At 48.6% G+C, this 24305-nt stretch overlaps 1 protein-coding gene across 3 annotated transcripts in view; it reads right to left on the bottom strand.

Annotated features, from left to right (window-relative positions):
* The window catches only part of LOC119372459 (inactive histone-lysine N-methyltransferase 2E), a 533413-nt gene extending 509649 nt beyond the window's left edge, over positions 1-23764 (bottom strand). For all 3 annotated transcript variants that reach the window (XM_049419603.1, XM_049419602.1, XM_049419604.1), the window contains exon 1: positions 23445-23764. The gene's annotated coding sequence lies outside the window, so the exon portion shown is untranslated. The remainder of the gene's footprint in view (positions 1-23444) is intronic.
* Positions 23765-24305: the final 541 nt, after the last annotated feature.

Here is a 24305-nt window from a genome sequence, read left to right as displayed (position 1 = left end):
TATTTGTTTTCAAAATCACCTTGGCAACATGTAAATGTGTAAACAGCAGTAGAAATAAAGCAGACAGTTAGAAGAATAAAGCAGAAATCTTATTTGGGAGCGCTTTACAAAAGACATACTGCAGTGACCAGACCGGAAAAGCAGTGCAGAGACCTAGGTAATGTATGTGATGCAAAATGACAGCTAAGAAAGCACTTGTGCTAATAATCAAATTATGATTTCATAAATTCTTTGAATAAATGTAGATGGAAGTGAAAAATACGGTACGCCAAGATATTTTCTGTTGGGTAAACGCTTGTTCTATTAGGTCTAGCATCAATACCAGTGGTGCTAAAGTTGCTAGAATCTTATTTGCATATAAGTTAATTCACTGCATGCAAGTCAAACTTACATCCACGAGATCCTTCTCATCGCTGTTATGTAAAATCCATGCGACGCAAAGCAACCCCATTCTTGCACGCATCACATTTCGTTACGGAGCAAGACACAAGAGAATGTTCAATCACGACACTGTAGCAACATCAGAATTTGTGCGATAGACACCGCACCCAGTGGAGTACCCGGCGCAGGACAGTGGCTAAGAGCAAGTGTCGCGGCATTGGCGCAACTAAAAAGAAAAGAAATCGAGAAAAAAAGAAAGGTACGTGGGCTGGGCGTAGACGTCCGCGTGCTTGTCTTCCTGATCTTCTACCATCACTAGATGACTCTATGGCGTCAAAATAAATATTGTCACTGCCCTTAGACTTATTCAGATGGCTTAGCGGCACCAGTACCAGCTTGAGAAGCGGAGCTCTTCCAGCGATTATTGTTTCGCACGGTTGTGTTGCGATAGATGTATTTTGTATCTTAAGATACGCGATACATTATTGAATGTATCGGAAATACATATACAGATACTCGTTTTTCGAGACGTATCGCGATACAGATACAAGATACCGATAGAGTATCTAAGATAGTATCTAAGATACATGTATCTTCGATACTGCCCAGCACTGACTGCGGAAGTTTGATGTCTACCTGGATGGGACGAAGTTCGTGGTGCAAACAGATCACAGTGCGCTAAGCTGGCTGATGCGGCTCCGTGAGCCTGCGGGCAGGCTGGCGCGCTGGGCTCTCCTAATACAGCATTATGACTTTTCAGTGCAGTATCGGAAGGGGAGAACTAACGTGGCAGCTGACGTGCTATCTCGTGCCCCAGTGTCTACCGGGAGCCTGGATCCCGGTGCGACAACCGCTAGCGGTGCCTTTACGCAAGCAAACGTCGGGGGCAAAATGGCGGCCAAGCGGAGAGAAGGGTGAGTGCGCCGACGAGCAAACCCTTTCCGCGAGCCAGGCGAGCAGCGCGCCGCGAAGCGGGCGAGAGGGTGAGCAACACGAAAGCAAACCCATGACGCAGACGCAAGCGGCAGCGATGGCTGCAGTCCCAAGTGGGAACGATACCAGGCTCCCCTTTGGGACAATGGGAATCGCTTTCAGCAGGCAAGAGCTACTGAAGGCCCAGCAAGACGATCCGTTTTGTCGCGAGTTGAGCGACGGTCTCAGGGAGACGGAGCGCCGTGACGCTGCTGGTAATGCGGCGGGCGCAGGGGGACGGGAACCGGCGTGTGTCGCTGGGTCACCCGCGGATACATACTTGCTGGACCATGACGGGCTCCTGCTGAAATACACAGCCTCCGATGAGGAGTCCGTGGACTCGTTTAAGGTGGTTATGCCAAAAGTCTGAGAGGCGCACTGTTGCAATCCTCTCACGACGAGCCCATGGCCTTGAGTGGCTCCAAAGTTTTTGCAAAACTGAGCAAGACTGTGACCTGGCTTGGCATTAAGCGTGACATTTTCTGCTATTGCCGTTCCTGCCATGTCTGTCAAGCGGTGAAATCAAGGGGTGGCAAGCCGCCCGGCCTGATGAAACCGATTGTCAGTGAGCGTCCGTGGCAAGTAGCCACCTGCGATCTAATGGGGCCGTTCCCCAGAAGCAAGCAGGGGTTCATACATCTGATGGTAGTCGTGGATCATTTTTCTAAGTGGGCGGAGTTGTTTCCGCTTCGGAAGGTGACAGCGCGAGCGGTGCTTGAGAGGCTGCAGGAAGTGTTTTGTCGGTTCGGCTTTCCCGAAAGACTGACTACTGTTACGACCGTCCCCAGCATTGGGGTTCTTCCAACGCCTGCGAACCCGTCAAGGAGGTCGTCGACGCATTCCAGGGGTAGCATTGCACTTGAGACGGTCTGGAAGCCAAGCGAGAACAAAGGTCAACGGACCGGGCTTGCACGGAGAGGACCGAGTAGTCGTCGAGTAGTCGTCGACCCCTCCCCCATTCAGGCTTTCCCCTCGCCGGGAGAATTCTGGAATCCGTGTGCAAGGCCTTGGTGCTGTGATTCGTGACCATATTTGGGCATCGTTTTAGGTTTCGTGACCATATTTGGGCATCGTGTTAGTTTGTGCCCTCTCCATGTGTGATGTCTTTCCCTCCCTCGTGGGCGAGGCGCCGACACCACCGTATTGGCTGAAGGAGCGGACAATGCGCCCATTGTTGACGACACGGCGCTATAAAACGCCAAAGACGTTCTGTACTTGCCACTGGTCACTCATCACTTGTCGCTTGTCTTGTATCACTTGATCATTTCTAACATGTAAACAAATCTCTGTCGTTCGTACGAGCGCCTCACCTCTCTGAATTGGCGGGACAAAGGGTCCGATGAAGGGGGCCAGCTACGAATGATGAGACCCGCAGGACCCGGATTCCCAACATTACTGACAACGCATCGTATTTCACCGCTCGGGTGTTTGGTGATACGTGCCGTTCCCTAGGAATTAATCACTGCACTACTTCGCCCTACCATCCCCAGTTCAATTTGACGGAGCGAACCAATCGTACGCTCAAACCGATGTTGGCGGCCTTTGCCGAAAGTCAAAAGGACTGGGCAGACCATTTGAGTGAGCTCGCATTCGCAATCCGAACCTCCGAGAGTCACTCTACTGGTTTCTCTCCCGCTTTCCGCAACTTCGGAAGGGAGTTGGCAAATCTGGTGACCAGTGTCATGCAATGCCAGCTCGGAGACGAGGAAGCACCAGCAGACTGTTCTGCTTATGCACTTCGGGGCAGGCTTTGTCGAGCCCTCAGTAGAGCAAGGCAGAGTTTACATCGGCCAGGGCTGCGCAGAAGGCCCAGTATGACCGGAAACATCGCCATCTTTCATTTAAGGTAGGTGATCTTGTCCTGAAGCGCAACCACGCTCTTAGCGACGCGAGCAAGGGGTTCTCAGCCTCGCTCGCTCCTAAGTGGCTTGATCCGTACCGAGTAGAGAAAGCTTGGACTCCGCTCGTGTACTTGCTGAAAGATCCCCTTTCGGGAAAACTCAGCCGTGCCCACATCCCAGACCTGAAAGCCTTTGCGTCGAGGTCTGACGAGCTCCCGCCAGCGCCCAGTGGCACTGCGCGCAAGCAACGGGGCACACCCGGGACGGCGGACCGCATTCGGACCACGCACCGGTATAATCTGAGGAAGCGGTCACCTTAGTGATTTCGCGCCGGACGGAGGACTTATTTCCGCAACCGAAGGCCATCACCTTACTGTCTAACCTCAGTAGGCTAGCTTCTTTACAGCCAGTGCTCGCAAAGAAGTCGGCCTCCGCCCATGCATGGGGGTCGTGAATACTTATGCTTATGCGGGGGGGATAGTGGCGAAGGACGCTTCGCGCCTTCCATCGGGTGGCGCGTTGGGAGAGGCCCGTCTTCGGAGGTGTGTGTGCGTGTGTGTGTGTGTGTGTGTGTGTGTGTGTGCAGTGCGTGCCCTGGAAGTGTGCGGCGTGGTGACGACACCATAGGAAACCACCTTCACCCTATCGCCGTGGACCCTGTAGGTGTTCGGGGACCCGCTGACGTCAGACGGACAGCCCAGCTGTGTCCTGCTCTTGGCCGTCGTCGAGAAGCCTAGCTGCCGTCTGCCTCACGGCTGCTGCGCGAGGCTAGCTGACATGGTAGCTGCGTCCGGCTCTCTGCCGACGCCGGGACGCCTTGCAGCCAATTTGGTTTGGCGTCAGGATTACAGCAGAAGGACCGGCTGTCCCAGCGAGGTCTTTGGTCATCCAGCCTGGAATTCGGGACCTCCGAACCATCACCGAAGCGGCGTTCGTTGGACTCGCGGGTCTGTCGTCGACTAGATAGACGAGCCGAAGGTGAGCCCGTTCCGGGCACGCGGACATCAAACAGGCCTCTTGCCTCGAACTCTGGCCAACAACATTACGCGCCGCCTCCCCTCCGCGCCGTGGACGCTCTCCCGCGTGAGCATCACGAACACTCGCCTTAATTTCTTTTACCCCCTTCCGTAGCACCATATTGTAGTATAGTGTATTTCAAGTGTATTGTGTTATTTTTTTTATTTTTTTTGTAGAGTAATTAGCAGCAGTTGTGGGCCTGGGCTGAGGTTAGCTGTTGCTCATTGCATAACGCCTTTGCATGCATGGGCGACGGCCAGCTGCCTTTGCAGACCGGTATAGGGTAATTTAAGGAGAGGAGGACGTGGGGTTCTGAGGCGCGCCCGAAGCCACTGCGCGGGCATTTCGCCGTTCTGCAAATCCTTTCCCTCTCCCGTTCTCCCGCGACGGCAAGTGCCGCCATCTTGCGCTACGCGCCGGCTCTCGTGGTGGCGTTGCACGCAGTCTCGGAGCCGCGAGATTCGGCGTGAATGACGCGCGTGCACGCCGGGACAAATGTTCTCTGTCTCCTCGGGCGCCGCTGGGTAAGCACGCGTTTCCTTCTGGTCCGACGTCCCCTTCGGGAATTGCCGGACTGTAGCCTGCCTGGGTGCCTCGGCATCCTTCCAGGCGTGTATCAGTGTTAGCTCCGGTTCGTACGTTAAGCCAAAGAGCGGTGCCTAGTGCTCGTGCGCGGTCGTACCACGCCGAGCCGCACTTGCCGGAGGCCCACGCGTACGGAGATTGCCCTAGCTCTCGCGACCAGGCCCAGTGGTCACCGCGAGAGTGCCCAGCATAGCAGCGAGGGACCTTTTCCCGCGCGGCGCGTCAAAGCTCACCATTGCCAGCTGCGACGTGCTCACGGTCCCCCTTGGTGTATCGTCCGCGTGGGAAGCCCTTTGCTTCCCCGTGCCCCAGGAGCGGACGCTGTACTGTGTGTGTTGGGGTACCGCCGAAGGCAAATAAAGTGTTTGTGTGTGTGTGTTATCTCGAACACTGTTTATGCCGCACGGCGCTCGACGCCTTTGCTAGCTGAGCGCGCGCGGAGCGGTGCGCTAAACGTAAGCGGGCGACGGTAGACGCGGCCCTGTGGCTCGCTAAGCCTGAACCCGCGGTAGTCTTCGACTCCGGTGAGCATCGAGGCTACCACAGGGTACATAGTTTCGGCTGGCAGCAAACAGTACGCTGCCGACCACGGCCAGGAGAAGACTCCAACGTATCTCGATGGTTGCCCTGCTTATAAAGCCTTACATCACATCACTTTCAGTGAATCACGAACTGGGGTGAGTGATGTCATGTGTGTGGTTGACAAGGTGGTTGACGAGTTTCGGGCTAGATGTGTGACTGAGTGCGTGGACGTTGTTGCGAGGACAGGTGAACCAAAACGTAAGTCCGAAAACACCAAATCTGTAGTCACTTCCTTGTGCAAAAAACAGCTCAGACGTGTTACTGCCGATAAAGAAGGTTTTTTTGTCGTGCTTCCTGAAGCGATGTACCGAGAAAAGGCTAATGAGGCTATTGAAAAGAACTTCGAAAAAGCGAGAAATAAGATGACTAAAGTTAAACAAACTGCCGTGAAGTTGCTGAATGCCATGAAGCTAGACAGAATTGTCACCGAAGTCAAAAGGGCCAAAAACAGTTTCTTGCATGTATTCTTCGCCGCGAAAACGCACAAACCTGATATACCGTTTAGGTCAATTGTGACAGAGAGGGGCGCTTGGCAACATGCTGTGTCGGGATACTTGCAGCGGCATTTAGCTACCTTAAATGTAGATGATCCGTTTCGTGTTCCCAATTCTTCTGCCCTCGTAGAGCTCCTGCAGCAAAATAACCCTGGTAAATGTCAGGCTGTTAGTGTTGACGTAGAAGACTTATTCTACTCAATACCGCATGATGAATTAATGAGAAGTGTGAAAATGTGCGTATGTGATTTCAACGATGAACACGCCTATTTTAGTAGTTGTCAAGTTCCTCTGGAGTCCTTTCTAGAGTTAGTATCATTCTACCTGAAGTCCACATTTGTTAAATACGAAGAAGATCTCTACATCCAAAAGAAAGGAATTTGTATTGGTTCTAGAGTGGCGCCCATTCTGTGTGAAATATTTCTGAGCTTTGTGGACAGGAAGCTGGCACAAAGTTTAGATGGAATGGCACAACATATTTTCCGCTATGTTGATGATTATTTAGTGCTGTTCGAAGCTGGTGATTATTGTCGATATTCAGTCAATATCTTGAAGGTGTTCCGCGAGAACGGCAGTGGCTTGAACTTCACGGTTGAGATGATGAAGGACGGAGCCCTCCAGTTCCTAGACCTGCAGTTAGAATTTTTACCCACTCATGTTTGTTGGCGCTACCATCCTCGCTCACTGAAGCCACTTCTTAACTTCACTTCAAATCATTCAAAAATAATAAAGCACGGTTTAGCCTTTTCTTGTGTCCGTGCTGCATTGCAGAAGTCCTGCCAGCATAGATTGCAACTAAGCTTTGATGAACAGGTAGTTAGACTTAGGCAAGCGGGTTTTCCGGAACACGTAGTTGCGCAAGCGTGCGAGAAGATGCACAAACACCTAAAAACAAATGGAACGCAGCCTGGGAATGATGAGCGGACCGCCAGAGCAAGAAAGTACACGGTGATACCGTACACTCACCGAGTGGCACACGGTTTAAAAAACGTGGCCAAAAGATATGGCGTTGACGTAGTTTTCTCATCTCCTCATAAGCTGGTGTCCATTTGCGCAAAGGTACAGCAAAGCATTGACAGGCAGAGGAACGACAGGGAAAGTGTTCCTGGCAACTGTACAATTAACCACACCTACCACTATACAGATTGCAAGGAGGCCATAGTGTACCAAATACCGTTATCATGCGGAAAAACTTACATTGGCCAAAGCGGAAGATGCGTTAACGTTCGTCTTCGTGAACACGAACGATCATTGACAGAAACAAAGCCATTTTCTCTCGCCGCTCATTGCCACGAATGCGGCTGCGCACCCTTCTTCTGTGACACAATGATTTTATCGCATCATAAAGAACAGGTAGCAAGGGAAGTGATCGAGGCGTTCCACATTAGAAGAAAAGGAGATATGTGTGTTAGCATGCCATCGATTTCGCTGAGTGACTCAGAATTTTCATACCTTTGCAGCACCTGCAGAGTATGATACCTGCTTTGTTTGCTTTTACTTGCCCGAGACTTGTTTGGGTCTTTTTTTCGCCTTTGGTGTTTTTTAGTTGTTGTTTTGTTGTTGCACATCACCTATATATATGCGTGTCTTTCCTAATAAACTTTAGTTGCGAGTCAGCGCCTGTCCTGTGCCTTCTTTCTTCGTCGTCGTCTCGTGAGCGCTGTTCCACAAAGATGAATGCATAACAACTCGCTCAAGCTTCCATTCTTATACGTGGTTTCTCTTTACTGAAACGAATACTGAGCTCTATGCTGTATGCCTGATTGCAAAGAAATATATGCCGTTTGCCTTCAATTGTTAAAGGGCCCCTACACCACCCAGAAGTCGAAATTTAGTTGTGGCGTTGCAGTTGTGCACAAGCCTACAGCAAATGCTGGCGGAGTTGCTTGTTTCCCTCTTTCCTTCGCTAGATTGAGTTCGTCGGCTAGTTCGTCGGATTGAGTTCGCGACGTACCCAGCGAATTTCATTGAGATCCATCGACCTCGAAAAATCGCCGGAGTTGGCCTTTAAAGACGATGATCTTTCTTGGGAAACTTAAACGCAGAAATTTTGGTCTGTGTCTTTCTGTTTGTCTGTCTGTCACGCGATTCAGGCACCCGGCCAAAGTTTAACCACATGCGGAACGCCCAGCCATCTTGAACTGGTGCCGCCATTCATACTTGTGAACATTGTCGATCAAAAAGCAAATGTTACGCATATCTGAGGCGCAACATCAATACATAACTATTAGGTGGTGTGTTCCTCGACTAGAAAATACATAGATACGTAATTCTAAAGACCCTCGTGTTTCTTAGGCTGCGTGGAAAATGCTAGTGTTTTTGGGCTGCGCTACAAATGTGATGCTAGGAGACAGATGCGGCGATTCAACATAGAGGAGGAGGACTCGTGTAGTACGGCCAGCAGAAGACTATCGTCTTTCGACGACATTTGCAGCGAAGCACGCAGATATGCGGCCAATTTTTTTACAACTGCGGTACCAGTGGCAATGAGACCAAAAGCTGTGGGTAAGATATTGTTCCTGCAATGGAGGCCCGAAAGAAAGGAATGATGAGATCGATGCTCTAGAGAGTCAGGAAGCAAAAGAGAACACGAATATGCAAAGCCTAAGAGAAAAGCCTCAGACATGGATGGAGTTCACGAATGCATTTACAGGATTCGGTGACACCACATTGATGTGGCTTGCCTTGATTCATAGCTGCAATTTTATATATGGGTGGAAACTGAGGCATAACTGAAGTGCTTATCTATCCCGACAGAAGAGACAAAGGAGCTACAACGGTGGGTGTATGCGAAGAGCTCAGACAGAGCTGCTGGCACAGCACCACAGGTACACATTGTGCACGACAGCTGGAAATTAGTTGCACCAGAATATTCTTTTTGCACAATTTCTAAAGTGCCCCTCTGTACCACTTGCTTCAAGCGTTTCCGTGCAAGAAATTTGGTGAAAGGATTACAGCTTGGTGCGCTCATGAGACAATGGGGCAGGTGCTGTCCCACTTCTTAAAAGACACGTCGTGGGTCAATGGGACACATACGTCCCACTTTTTTCTGTTAACTAATGGTCGTATTTTGTTGAAAATTGCTTCCTACTATTTTTAAGCACGTTACATAGATATTCCGCAGGCATATTTTCTATTGTCATGTAAAAAATATATATGAACTCATAAAGGGTTAAAGCATTTTGAATTTGCCATTCTGACACACAACACGTGATTTGAAGATCATCCATGTAAAATGACTGCATAGTGTGGTAGGTACAACCCTGTTACCAGAGTTCATCTTGACTACAAACAGTACTGTGCTTAAAGGGACACTAAAGGAAAATATTAAGGCGACGTTGGTTGTTGAAATAACGGTCCACAAACCTCGTCGTGCTACTTTTGTGCCAAGGAAGTGCTTATTTTGATATAAAATCACGTTTTAGTCATCCGCATTGCAATAGCGCACTTCAAATCACCCGCCTGAAAGCGGTCCTTCTGACATCACTATTGGCGTGCCCAACGTTGCCAGCCTTTACTGCACGGCGGCGGTGTGCACTGGCAGCGTGCACCATTCGGGCATCCGGCAACATCACATACATGCGGCATTTTGTCGAACTTTCTGTCAGGGTGACTTTCACGAGCGCGCAAAACACACGCGGCAGTACGCGATACCGAAACCACCACTGAGATGCAACCGCGTGAGCGAAGCAGGGTCCCGGGCGAAAACGGAACCTTTGAACCACGAATGCCGTTCCCCAAGGCAACGCCAAAGAGGTTCTTTTTTCCATAAATCAAACAGAAACGAACAAGCAGCATTTTATTACGTCTCTCGATGCATGGAAGGTTCTTTTTTTATTGCAGCTAGTTCGATTACGAGTGATTAATTGTAGTCGAACTCTCTCACGTCATCGGGATCATTTCCAAAATGTGCCGCTCATGGCACTCATTGTGTCATACATTTAGCTTAATTTCTCGGCAAGTAGGGCACTGCTGTTGATAATATTGCTGTTTTAGATGTTGTCATACATTGAGCTTTCACTCTGACATAAATTGTTACTTGCCTTTATTGTCCCTTTAAAACACGGCCCTGAGGCACCCCTGCCTGGGCGTGCTAGTGAAACATGGGAAGGAACACAGCGCCCTTCCTTGTCCCCGTCTTCTATTGCGCCGTGTTCCTTCCAATGACGCACACCATTGTCTTGGATGAAAACACATGAAAGCACTGTGCCAAGACGCACTTGAAATGTTCGGTTAGACGTAAAATCAGAGACACAGTTTAGCTTTTTGCCCCGAATCCCCAAGTCACTTCCCATCCTCCATGTCGTGTCATACACTTTTTCCAGGTCGAAAAAGACAGCTAAGCGACGTTGTTTGAGTAGGAAGGAATTATGTACTTCATTTTCTAATCGAACGAGGTGATCGGTTGTTGAGCAACCTTTCTTGTACCCACACTGATCCAACAGCCTCTCTTCTTCAAGGACGCATGTTAATCTGATATTTATAATAGTTTTATATGACTTTGCGAGACAGCCTGTGCGTGCAATCAGCCTGTAGTTGCTTGCTAATGTGGGCTGCTTTCCGGCTTTCAAAAATGGGGAAATGATGGCTTTCTTCCATTCATTTGGCTTTTCACCCGTTTCCCAGCTGATGTTGAAAAAATGGAGCAAGGCCTCTACTGCTTTCGGGGATAGGTGAGCCAGCATCACATAATGTATCCTATCAGGACCTGGTGCTGTATGTTTGCATGCAGGGGCGTAGCCAGAAATTTTTTTCGGGGGGGGTTCATCCATACTTTATGTATGTTCGTGCGTGCGTTTGTATGTGTGCGTGCCTATATACGCAAGCAAAACTGAAAAATTTCAGGGGGGGTTTGAACCCCCCCAACCCCCCCCTTGGCTACGCCCCTGTTTGCATGCAACCTGTTGATTTCAAGGAGCATTACTGGGCTGTTGTACCACCTGTCAAACTTCCTGTAGTTGGAAGCTTTTGTTTTGCTGCCGATTGCTAATATTTTACAAAAGCTGTCGAATAATTGGCTGAGCTGGATATTGCGTGGGAATGTTGGCCTAATATGTAAGTTTCTTTGCAGTTGAGAGGAGGTGTAACCACCCCTAAACTTACACACCTGGCCCTGCATTCGCTGGGATGGAGGAGACAATTTTTCAAAGATTTTTTTTCCGCTTGCCTGCATACATATCTTGCTTTTGCTCATGCTTTTTTAAATGTTAAAAGATTATCTTACGCGAAATATCTATGGAAAACACCCCACGCTTCCGTTTCACAGTCTCTTAGCTTGCTCATTATTCCACCAGGGATCTAGGTTTTTATAAAAGATGCCGGAAGATTGCAGGATAGCCTCCCCTGCTGCTGCGAATATACAGGGAGTGATACCGTCATTCAATTTGCCTACACTTAACCCGTCAGTTATCTCTGTTTCAAGTGTAGCTTTTTGGGCGAAATGAGGCCAGTTTGCAGATTCAAGCTTCCAGTGTGGTGGTCTACAGGGTATTGTGGGATATACAAATACAAGCTTTACAATGCAAGACATGTGGTCACTACTATAAGGATTATCAATGACCCTGCAGCTAAAATCGGTAAATACAGATGGGGAGCACAGCGCTCAATACAAGCTTCTGTGCTTCGGGAGCAGTATGAGCACCAGTGTTTGAAGGCATACGTCGTTCACAAGTATAAAATCTTGGAGTGTATTTCCTCGGGCATCAGTTGCAGTGATTCCCCATAGTCTGTTATGAGCGCTAAAATCCCCAGTTATGACAAAAGGTTCAGGCAGCTGGTTTAAAATCAATTCCAGATGAGTGAGCGGCTTCGTTGGTGAAATGTAGATAGAATAAACTGCGATTGTTTTATGTGTTAAAATTGTAAAAGCTACAGCTTCTGCACAGCTATTAACAGTCTCCTAGGGTCACTGCTTTGTACAGCCAGCTATGCCTTGGTACGGTCTCGCCATTATGACCATAAAGCCCTTTAGAAGGTCACCCAAGTTTGTTTCTTGTAGGCACAATGCCACAGGGGACAGGTTGTTTATCAAGTAAAAGTTTTTACAATTCTACTGAATAATGAAAGGGATCTTGCAAATTAAAGGTGAGGATAAATGGAACACAGGAATGTTAAATGGTGTATTTCTAGAAACAGTAGGTTCACTTATTTTACAGGGCCTCTGTCACACCCTCAAGTAAAAGTTTTTACAATTCTATTGAATAATGAAAGGAATCTTGCAAATAAAAGGTGAGGATAAATGGAAGACAAGAATGTTAAATGGCATATTTCTAGAAACAGCAGGTTCACTTATTTTACAGGGCCTCTGTCAGACCCTGCAATGGGCGTTTTTGGAGCGGTCAAGAAAGCCTCACTGCTCCTTCGATGCCGCCTGCACCGTTTGGCTTGGACTGGTATCCACAGCCTCTTGCAAGGCACTCGACTCCAAAGAGTGATGTGTGCGTCACATAGATTTCATCTTGAGCGCAAAGTCTTGGAGCCCACCGCACTGGAGGTCAATGGCACCTTCATGGTCACTGCGACGCCACAGCAGCTTGTGGAAACCACTGGTGCGGTCAGGCTCAAAGACTCCCACTTTGTGAGGGCAGCCCCTGTTGTTCAGCGTCCTTGTGTGTTGTGCAGGCAACCCTGGTGCCTGAGTACCGACTGCTGGCCACAGTGACAGCGACTATTCCCGGGTGCTCACAACTGTGCCGAACTTGCTCGGTGTACATACTATGACCATGTAACAGTTGCCAACAACAACTATGTAGTTCACTCGATGTACCGCAAGTGGTGGGCAATCAAGATGCATTGCACCATTCCAGCAAAAGACTTTTTTGGTGCAAGGAACAATGAAATATGTCGTGTTTCATGGAATGTTATATTCTTTTTGACTTTTACTGTAATTATTTCTTTCTTTCAGGCCACTCTGAAGCATGCCGGTTGATTGCTACCACAGCTTGCACAATGCACATCATCATCACTACAGTTGTCATCAGAGTGACCCGTTCTTCCGTGTTTTGTGCAAGTAAGCTGCCCCCAACAGCGTTGAAATGAGTGACCAAACCTTTTGCATTTAACCCTTTGTGGGGCAGTGGGACTCTTATGTCCCATTTACTTGTTAGCCATGTTCTAATTTTTTTAGATCAAAACCACCGAATCGACTGCTTTCAGATTTTTAGTGCGACTGCATGGATGTTCTAGAAAGCGGTTTTGGTAGCTGTTTTTATGGTATTCGCAAGGTGCCAGCACATACCAGTGTTCCAAATGAACCATTCCGTTTGCACGTGCTGTATCTTTTTTTTCATCAGATTTTGGCTCTCTCCACCCGATTCGGCATGAGCGGTATGCTTGAAAAGTTTATTTCATACTCATGAGTTCCTAAATGTGCTATTATAGTGGTTTTATTCGTTCTTACCGATACCGTTTCCTCAAAAATTTGTGCAATGCAAAGTTGACAACCTCTCAGGGATATATTTCCAAAAGCGTGGCCAGTCTAACATTGTGTGCAGCTGATTGCAGAATCCAATTTTCATTCTGCTTCACGCAGGGAAGTCTCTTCCCGTGGAGGAAGCAGCTGAGCTTCCCCAACGGACAAAAATGAGACTGTTGCAGGCATGCCCGGTACCCACATCTGCTGCTCGAGTGCCGTTAGCAAGCGGATGTGTACAATGAATATTTACTAGAGCTTTTTTTTTATGATAGAGAGCAGGTGTTTGTAGCCTCTGTCCTTCGTGGTCTGTAAGGCCGCAGCAAGTTCGCATTAAAAAAATAAGAGTAGTACTTTCTTTTTCTGAAACTACTGTGTCAGTAGGACACGTATGTCCCACTTTTTTCTCTAAAACCCTCAACAATAGAGAGCTCAAATTTTGTACATATTTTAAGAAGCTGATAGAAATTACAATGCTTCCCTCAATAGGTGGCATGCGTTGTTCGTAACATTATGCCCCACAAAGGGTTGAAGCAGCGTCGCAGCTTGGGAATGTAGGGTCTGACATGAAGTTTTACATAGCTGGTTTCCAGAGTTTTGGAAAAGTCAGTCAAGCTGGAAGTGAGTATTATGTGCTTTGTTGGGATTTCAATGTTGTTCGACAATGATGTGCTACACATGGATTACGTTTTGACCTTTCCATCCATCTAGGTGTTCTGTTTCATTCACTTCCATTATATCTTTGTCGGATACTACACCTTTCTTGTAGCGTTCATTGTCCAGTGTCACCCAGAAAGGGTTGTTTCCAAATGTTACGAGGTACGCGAGTTTCTTATACTGTTCCTTGTCTTTTACTTCGAGGAGCAAATCCCCCATGCCGTCCTTGTACCTTTATAACTGTTTGTTTCCCCTAGGCACTTAGCAACCAAAAATGGTGAAATTGCTCAAGCCTTTGTGGATGCTTGTTCTCAGTGTATCCCATGGAGCTTCGAGAATGTTTCTTTTTTTTCTTTGGTGAAAACAGGAAGGATGCGTCGGTGCGTACCCTTTTCAGGGCACGATCAGTTGAAGAAGGGTTCGAGGATCCCATGAAAAGGTTAATTTGTTTGGCAACAATGCCGCTCACCCTGACCCACCACCGAGCCGAACAAGGGCACATGGCAGAGGTTGTTGTGTGAAGTGCGCCCTGACATGCCAGCTGTACATTGTCACTACAACCAAATATGATATAACCTAGGTTGGTTATGTTACACAGGATTAACCCCTGCCACCAGGAGAATTTGAGGTAAATAGAAGAGAGGAGAGGTCAGGAGAGATTGAAGGTGGACGAGAAAGACGAGGGAGAGAGTGACAGGAAGAGACGACTGCCGATATCCCCTGGGTGCATCATCCCAGAGATTCAGTCTACGTGAAGCCAAGGTCAAAGGGGCGTGTTGCCTCTGTCGGGGACCTTACAAGTCTAGTCCCCCGGCTCAACCTCCAGGATCCCCTTTTCCATTGTGAAGGGCATTTTGCGCAAAAAGCCGTGGACAAGAAAAGAAGAAAAACACGAAACAAGCGCACTCTTGGTGGGCTTGTCTCATGTTTTTCTACCTTTCTTGTCCCTGGCTTTTTGCGCAAAATGCCCATCACAATGGATTACCAACATGCCCAATGCTCTGTTCTTGTAAATCTCCTTTCCTCGGACACAGCTAAGCCACCGACCCCCTCCCCCACCTCTATTAGCTCGGGTCTGTGGCGACGCTACTCACAAAATGCCTGCCGAAGCAGACGCCTCTGCAGGCGTTTGGTGAGTAGCGTCGCCAAAGACCCGAGCTGATGGGCGTTCCAACCCCCTCCCACGCCTTGCCGTGTGTGGCACCTGCATAAGATGGGCCGAGGTATGCGGGTACGCCCCACAGGTGACTATATCAACTCATGAACGGCAACAACAGACGTAGAAAATCCTAATGCAAGAGCATTAAGGAGCCCGTGTCACAGAAAATCAGCTGTCAGCGTCAGTGCCATTGTCGGTGAGTGAAAAATCCCCATGGATGCAACGTGTAAAAATCAGGATTCACGCCGGAATCAAACCCAGCCATTTTACGTGGCAGTCAAGTGTTCTACCTCAGGGCCAAGACAGGTCTTGCAACTTCTAGGGAAAAAGACCTTATGCAGGCGTCATATCGGGGTAACCTCAATTTTGGTTGCAAAGTTGGCTAGACGCTTTTGTAATCATGTAATGCAGATTAGATATATACTCCTACGACTGAGCAAGCTATATTCAAGCGTTGTTGAACTCCAGAGGACTACCCTAACGAAAGCTACGTTTTACGAACTTGATGACCAATTCCCACAATGGGAAAATTGCCACTATGCGTGTGATCTGCCGGCATTTTTTCTTTAAAACCTTGGAGTGCAAAAAAAAAACTTTGTGCTACGAAACAGGGGGTTGCCAAAACATAACGCTTTTTCACCTTGCAGGATTACGTTGTGGAGGCATCTGTAGTAGGATTTAAAATTTTCATGCCACTTGCGCCACTGCCTGGGAATTTATAATCATCGAATAAATGAGCATTAAGGAATACCTTTTAATGAGTTCACCTGTTTTAGGATTCCTGCACAGCATAGAGCAGTGGTTCTCAAATGGGGTTCCGTGGAGCCTAGAGGTTCCACGACGCCGTCGGCCACACACAAAAAAAGTTTTTAGGAGGCGAGTTTTGAGATATTCCCAGCCCCAGGTCCTGCTCCAGGAACTGCAGCAACATTCTCAACAAGAACATCACCCGCAATAGCGCTGCAGTTCCTTCGCCTGTTCGGTCTCCTTTTCAATGCGATAGCAAGCATGCCTCGCCCCTGCCACCCCCATCGGTTGGTCACATCGGTTAGTCACTGTCACTTCGACCAGTCCACAGGGGGTCCCGACACATCAATGGCCGAGAACCACTGGTATAGAGTTTCATGCTACAAACACTAGAGGGGACTCTGGCGCTGCAATCGTCCAGCGAACTGTCTACGGGTCTTTCAGGGGCAAAGCACCTTAGAGCCAAGCCTTGTACCCCCCACATCTAGCGTAGCTCTGGTTTACATGGAGTCCGCTAGGGGCGCTGCGGTAGCAGCGCTCGCTCCCGGCGCGTGCTCTGGTTTGAATGGAGACCGCTTGGGGCGCTGCGGTGCCCAAGGGCTATATAAGCGCGCGTTTCCGCCGCGCGCTTTCTTCCTCTCTTCAGCCATGGATGAAAACGCTGGCTTCTGACATGGATGAAAAGGCAAGAGTGGCAGCTCAACTGCAAGCGGAGTCGAGGGCTCGCAAAGCTGCTGCAGCACGGCAACGTAGACAACAAGCGGACCCCGAGGTGAAGGCGCGGGAAGCAAAATGGCAACACAGACAATAGGCTTGCGAAGCGGATCCGGAGCTGAGGGCTCCAGCAAAACATTCAATTCAAGAGCCCCTGGCTCTTTATTTCACAAGGTGGTCCTAATGAAGGGGAATCCAAGTCCGCACCTCAACACCATATACGCCTTATGACATCAATAAAACAACATTGTATATACTTTATGCACGTGCTTGTCATGCATTTGCATGCTCGAGTGGGCAATGTACAGGGGATTCACGGTATTACCCGAATGATCCCCGGTGCTTCACCCACTCATCATCATTCACTTCGTGGATATGCGTGAACTTTTTTCTACAGTTTCGTTCCTTGTGCAGTAGCTGTATCCGGCCGCAGTAATGTACACGGTGTTCTCTGCTGTGGGTCGACGCAAAGCACTCAAGCAGTGCCTTTGATGCTGAAGGAGGCTAAAGACCCCTAAATTTCTTGGTTTCCGGAGACACTGAGGCTTTAGAGGTTGTACTTGACATTTTTTGCAAAGCATCATTCACACACTGCTCCACATAGATGTAGTGTCCCATGCCAGAGCAGGAAACTGCCTAGAGTTCACACTTCTTTTGATAAGTGATAAGTGATAAGACGACGACGAAGTGAAGTAAATGCACACCCGTAAGACAGTGGAACAAGAGACGCGCCTCGAGTCGCAGCACATTCAGTGTTTAGCACTCGACACAGTATTTTTTTTATTTTCACAAACAGATGGCACATACTTTCGAGGGGAAAACATGCACATTTGTTTTCATTGCTGTAAAGAAGAAATTTCATTATTTGGTAATGCCAAATCAGGAACACAATTGCATGCCCTGGTGGTTGAATTTGTCCAGGCTTCACTCTCACAGTCACACGAACTTTCTGCAATAAGTTTGACATATGAAAGAATCAAGTAAATTTTTATAGGAAAAATAACTTGGCATCACTTCCTTTGAAGCTCGATAAACAAGCGCCACGAATCTCAAGAACAAAATCCACCCGAAGTAGATCCGAAGCCCCATCATTCCCACAGTAGTTGAAGAGCTGCTCAATAGGCCCCGCATAGGCACCAGATAATTGTTGGGGTTTTATATCCCAAAAACCACGATGTGATTATGAGGGACGTGGCGGGCTCCGGCCAGCTGGGCTTCTTAGAAAAGTACTCTTTCACGATACCAAAAACACCACACTTGCTGCGAGAAGACGCTTCGTAAGTGAGAAAACGCGCAAAAAACAAAATGTAGGTGGCGACGCCACCTTGAAGTTTGCGCACCATTCGCCGTGACGGCGCCTACTAGGGACTATGTAGTTCCTAATCGGTAAAAATGAAGAGAGATGCTATGCGCATGACTCCCACCGGAAATGGCTGGGTGCACGACGACGTTCTTTCTAGGGAACGATGCTGGCTCACGTAGATCCCTAGATCTAGGGATTGGTGCTAGCGCAGTCCACGCGTACAGATTTTATACACCTCTACCGGCCTACGTCACTCACGCCCCATGACGTCAGGTCACGTGACCTTTCGGCGCATGAGCAACGGCGGTGGTTGGCAAAACACTCCCGCTGCTGGCTCAGCATGGTACAGTCGCACGGTGTTTGGCGCACGTTTTTTTTTTTTATTTTGAACCTTTTTCTTCATCTTTCGGTTCCAAGCTTATTTGTGGTATGTGCCAAAGAACATATAAATGTGTTGTGGACTGCGTGACGAAACATTTGCCACGCTGCTGGCTGTTTAACTTGGAGAAGTGAACCCACGTGGTGGTCTGTGCGCGGAACAGCGGCATCGTCTTCGAAAATGTGCCGCGCTTACTGTGGCGTGCATTAAAAGGCAGCGAAAATACCGGTTCACCTTTGCGGACGTTGAAACTGACAATATTTTGTGTGTGGTGTGTAAACAACGATGCATCTTGTTTGCGAAAACATCGGCGCGCGTTGTGTCTAACAGGGCCATTTGCAGTGACCGGTTGTCGGCGGAACATCAGGATTGGAATTTTGTTTGACGCGATGATCTGCGAGTGCGTACATCTCAGGGTTTGTGCTGCGTGCACAAAAAATATATATATATATAAACCTGCGTGATGTCCGAGCTGAAAGGTTAGACTATGCGCATGAGCTACCAGCGTGTTTTAGCATTGCCAAACATGCATGTACGGTTTACCACGGCGAATACCCAGAACCATGCGCGTATCGCCTTTTATTGGAGATGTACGTCTTAATGGAAGCAGTGGAGATTATTGTTTGTCATATTCTAGTTAGCTTATCTTTACGGCTCGATATACATGAAGTGACATTCCGAGTTTCTGTACCAATTGAGTCTAAAGGAGAGAAATAAGTATGGAAACACGTTGTAGGCATCAGCTACAGCGAAGTAACCGCGCCAGAGATTATTTATAATTAAATTATTGTGTTTAACATCTCAAAACTGCTCAGTGGATTATGAGAAATGCCGTAGGGGAAAACTTCGCTTTAATTTTCACGGGGATTTCTTAACCTCAACCGAACGCACGCCAATGAGTGTTTCCTTCGGGTTTTTCTTTTTTTTTTTTTGCATTCATCTCCGATGAGAATCTTGCGCCGTGAGTGAGAACCTAATCCGTGACCTCGCGCAAGATAGCCGCCAATGCTGTACATCATTTAAAACTGCAGTGCAGATTTCGCAACGGAAATTGAGTACGTTCACATCCATGCCATGCTAATATTTCTCCAAACACCAGTCGTCGTAAAAATGTACAACATTCGCTTTCGAAGAGCATAAGATTTTTTTATGGCTGTCATCCATGACGAGCAAATCATATGTTGACCTAGCAGAATCGTTCATTATAGGCAGTGACTATTTCCTTTAACAGCTGTGAGTTCAGAAAATAGCAATTTGCAAAAACATCTATCGGAGTAACACAGACACACGCAGCGCTGCTATGCAGAGATCTCGCCGGTGGAACTTTCTTACCAACCAGCGCTTGCGCCGAAGGTGGGACTTGGGGGCGGGACACTGCCAGTGACGTCACACTGTTTGCAAACAGGGGGAGGTCTATTAAGGCGGCAATTGAACTGTTACGCTTAAAAGCAAAGTCCGTGGCCGAGGTTGAGTTCTTCAATGAAGATCGTAATTGAACTGTTACACTCTGAAACATCGTCTGTGCCAAAGGTTACAACTCAAAAATCATCAGTGCCCGAGGTTGAGTAGCGGCTTTGCATTCGTTTCGCAATATGTCATACACGCACAGGTGCCGCACGACGATTCCATCGCGTCCCATTGTCATTTCAGCCGTACCAGTAGTAGAGCCAATTCGCGCAGACAAGCCGCGGGAGCTTCAGCACATCGTTCTAGCCGAACTGCAACTGAAGAAACGTAGCAAATTGGGCTTGCTGGAACCTACTCATGACGGCCAGTGCAAACAAGACAAGAAAGTATACGACCCCAGCACTGTCTATCAGTTGAACCTGCGTCGCGAACTCTCTTGTCTCGTTTACGCTGGCCGTCATGAGCGAACTGCGACTGTTGTAAAAGACGTAACGCCTTTGGCGTAGCGACAACACGCAGAAAATCGAGAATAAGCCCAATTCTACATTCCCTTACTAATGTTATTCGATACAGCACATTTAAACGCCGTATAATTGCATGTCTTTATTTGGATTGAATTGCAAAGTAACAACCATGTGGGAACTTTTCAACGCACTTTTTTCGGGCTCACATTAAGCAAAAGATGATTTTCAAGAGAAAATTCGAATAAAATATCTTATGTCAATCACACATGCAGCGCACATATACAGCCACTAAAATAAGGCACACTGCTCCAAGCCGACAGCGTTACGACCCTCTCCCCATAGATGGCGCCGCATCGTCGTGCACCCTAAAGCCCCTATACCTTCGGAAAAGTACAGCTTTCTCTTGATCTACGCCGCTTCCTCCTCTCCATGCCTCTGATAGGGCGGCTGCACTCACGTGGTAGCGCGCGCCCGCTTTCTCGGTATCTTGTTTCCTTCGCCTCTCGGCGCCATGTTGAACACTCCAACGTGTCATGTGCTGTGTGTTCGCCCCATGTGAAGTGCACGAAGTGCACATGTGCGTCTCGCTCGTTTTGTCGTGATGCCGGGTTACTGTGCATTTGGCTGCCATAACCGTGACACCCAAGGGAAAAAGTTGTTCGCCATTCCGCACGGAAAAGAGAATGCAGGTCGTCGCAAAATCTGGTTCTGCAGAATAGGTCGAGCAAACTTCGAGCCGAGATCGGCACGGCTTTGCGAGGTAAGTGCTCGTGCGTTTTTACTCTTGACAGGCGTCTTGCTTTGCCGTGTGGCATATGTGGTGTATTACTTACTCAATGTCACGCGAAATTTTGTGTCATTTGTCATGCACCAACGCAGTCACTTTCTCGAGCAAGTGACTGTCTTGAACACCAGATGGTCGAAACTTCCGGAGCCCTCCACTACGGCATGCCTCATAATCATATTGCGGTTTTTTACATTTCATTTCACTAACATTTCACTGTCATGTGCAGACGGAAGGGCGAAGACGGAGCGAGCGTCGGAATGAAAGTGTGATAGCAAAAAAAAAGAACCTAGCGCGCAGAATTTATCGAAAGCCGTGCATTTACGTGCGGCTCCTGCATGTATTTCGCGCTTCAGTCTTCTGTTCCTCCATCACATTGTCCAATTTGGCGATCCACTTCTGGGTGACAGTCAGAACTTTCTGCAAATTCGGAACATGAGCGGGGCTTTAGTTCAGCGGACCGCGGCTCACCGGCCGGCGTGTCATCATGAATAATCGCGTCGCACATTTAGCGCATAAGTTTCAAAACGCTGCGGTAGTTGTAGCAGATGCCTCTTTGACGCGCAGTAGATCAAAGCAGTAAATTTTCAATTAAAGCACAGGCATTCGCTTATTTTTATAAACGTTCATTCATGTTTATAACATTCTCCGACGCTTATAGTGTTTCGCTGCTGTGATAAGATTTCCCGTTACTTCCAGTGATAAGAGTTCCAGTTACCGATATCCGCGCCAGATACACAGGGAAACGCTACGCTCCAAAAAGAACTGTAAGCGACGTGCAATTGCAGCAGCTCTTCTGGCGCGCTATAAGAGAATTAGATGGTGCACACAACCACATCAACTGAGAAAATGAACTCAGAGATTAAGAGAATCATTACACACAGCCGTATGCGAGACATGGCACACGGCTGGGCTAGAAAGGCTGTGGCTAAAGTGGCAGCGCCAGCGCGCAACCAGCCTGAAAGCTTCACCCGTCCACGTGGAGCGTTCGAGGGGGCGCCGCCGTCGCACGCGAAAGACGCGCAGGAGAGGAGGCGGCGCAGGGGAGAGCAGATGACGGTACTTTTCGAAGTACAGCCAGCCATTTCCGGCAGGTGTGCACTCCATCGTACGAATAGCATCACTCAAAAATGAAGTACACTGTCCTCTGAGGGGGCCATAGACTTAACATACCAAGTTTGGGGCAATTTTGTTGAGCCAATGGCACCAGGATACGATAAATACACTTCATAATACGTGACGTCACGCGAGAAGATTTCGGCGCGAAATTTAAGAATGAAGCTTTGAACTTTATTTTCTCCTCTATTGATGGCGAAATTAGCCATTAACGACATTAGAGTTCTCAGAGCGCAATTTATCGATCTAGGCCGATTCATTGTTTCTCTTTAGTGTCCCTTTAAATCGAAGTACACAGGTGTTCTTTGCATTTCGAAATGCGGCCACTGTGGCCGGGAATCGAACCGGCACCCTGGAGCTTAGCAGCGCGACGACCTACGTGCGGGTACTAGCGCGAGCTTCCCCTCGAAATTTTACAGTATGAAACTAAGTTGCATAGCAACTGTCCTGCCGAAAGCGAAACCAACGCGGCAACTGGCGCGACCACGCACTTAGGAAAGGCCCCTCCGATGCTTACAGACACGAAAAAAGTCTGCATTATGGACGCGTGCAACTCCTATTCGCGCATTTGCATACCTTGCCGCCATGTTACGCGATTGGACTGACCTTTATTTGAATGACAGCGAGCAAAAGCTGGCCACAGATGGCGCCACGGGCATTCCGTTGCTTCCGGGGAGAAGCGAGCGCTTCCCGAGGAATATGGCGGCACCCTGACGAGCCCATTAAAGGGTCACGTAGAGCGACGATTCGCCCAGTGATGGCATTCGCGAGAACAAAAAGGCACACTGCATGGGCTATGCACACGAACAGCAAGATGCTTACAGAGCCACGGATCCCGAAATGAAGCGACAACACAATGGCGCTTTTCCAAGCTGCGGTACGAGGAATGCTGACCGTCTCTTCAAAGCTGCCTTCTCCTCTGACTAATTTTACAGACGGGTAATTACTCACAAGTGCGCCTACTGGTCGTGTCTTCCTTTTTTTTTTATAGAAAGTGTAAAGAGTACAACAAGGTCGACCAACGCAACGTGCTGCTAGGCACAATACCCGCCACACAACGACGTTCGTTTCCAACGCAAAGGAGAAATGTGTGTTTTTAAGCCTAAGATAGGGTGAAACACTCGAATCACACGGCCATCGACTGCGCTGTCCGTAAAGCAGGTTCACAGATGTGTCAGACGTGCAGGCGGTATACTGTCCGCAAACGAAACTGCCATCGTGACAGCGCAGCGCAGGCACATGTGGCCATATCCATCATCTGGCAGCTCAGTGATGTCGCCGCGACCAGCAGGGCATTTTAAACACTCTACGACGCCCACACACGACCGAAAAACGAATCTAAATGCACGCGCGATACCATCAACACTCGACATTTTCCACGCGAGGCCTGTCGCGAGCGTCTCGGACACAGGCGCCGTCAGGTCTGCTCACCTGAGCTCAGAAGAGCCGCTGCCTACGGAAGGAGCATATCTTGTGCACGGGTAGTGAGCAAATATCCTCGCAAGCCGATCGGTTTACCGAGGAGCACCCACTCGGCGGCTACAGAAGAGTCAGTGCCAGTGATGCTGCTCGCGCCGACCGTACAGTCGCTGGGGTCGTCTCGGGAGGTATCCTTGGGCTGAAAAATCACGCACACACTCCTCCAAAGCCGCGTATATACGAGCACTCTAGCTCTCCAGGCACTCGGGGGACACACATTCAAATATTCGCACTAGACAAATGGCGGCCATTCTGTATTTAACTGCGCGGGGCTCTCTTATCTACTTGCAAGGACGCTTTATAATACCTACCGCTATGCTGTTGATGCAAATTGTCGTTTTTATTTTTTTTTCTGCTATTCAAATAAAGAAAACTGTTGTAGTGATGAACACTCTTTTTGTTAAAACAAAATAGAACGTATGCGCGTAGTACCGGCCCCGGAAAGTCTCAAGTTCTAGCGATCGCCGCAGAGGGCGAAAAAATCGACCGCGGCGAGTCCAAGGAGGTTACATACTATTTCTTCTGGAGTGGAGGTGGCGCCCCCGTAAGTGAAGCCGGTCGCCGCCATATTGCAAAAGGAAAAACTCGGAAGCAGACGACGGAGTGCGCTCCGTTGCCCCGCCGTCGCAGTTGTCTTTGGGGACGGTGGCATGCTTTTGTAAAGCAGTTAAACATTTTACGAGGCCATGGCGACTTCGTGCGTCGCTTATGGCTGCACAAATCGCAATAAGAAGACGCCTGGGATCACTTTTCACGTGTAAGTGTCCTCACTTAGTTCGCTGACGATTGTCTGTTTTTCGTGCATGCTGTTAA

Source organism: Rhipicephalus sanguineus, chromosome 10 (assembly GCF_013339695.2).
Source record: "Rhipicephalus sanguineus isolate Rsan-2018 chromosome 10, BIME_Rsan_1.4, whole genome shotgun sequence".
NCBI classification, from domain to species: Eukaryota; Metazoa; Arthropoda; class Arachnida; order Ixodida; family Ixodidae; genus Rhipicephalus; species Rhipicephalus sanguineus.
This window is presented reverse-complemented; position numbering and strand designations above follow the sequence as displayed.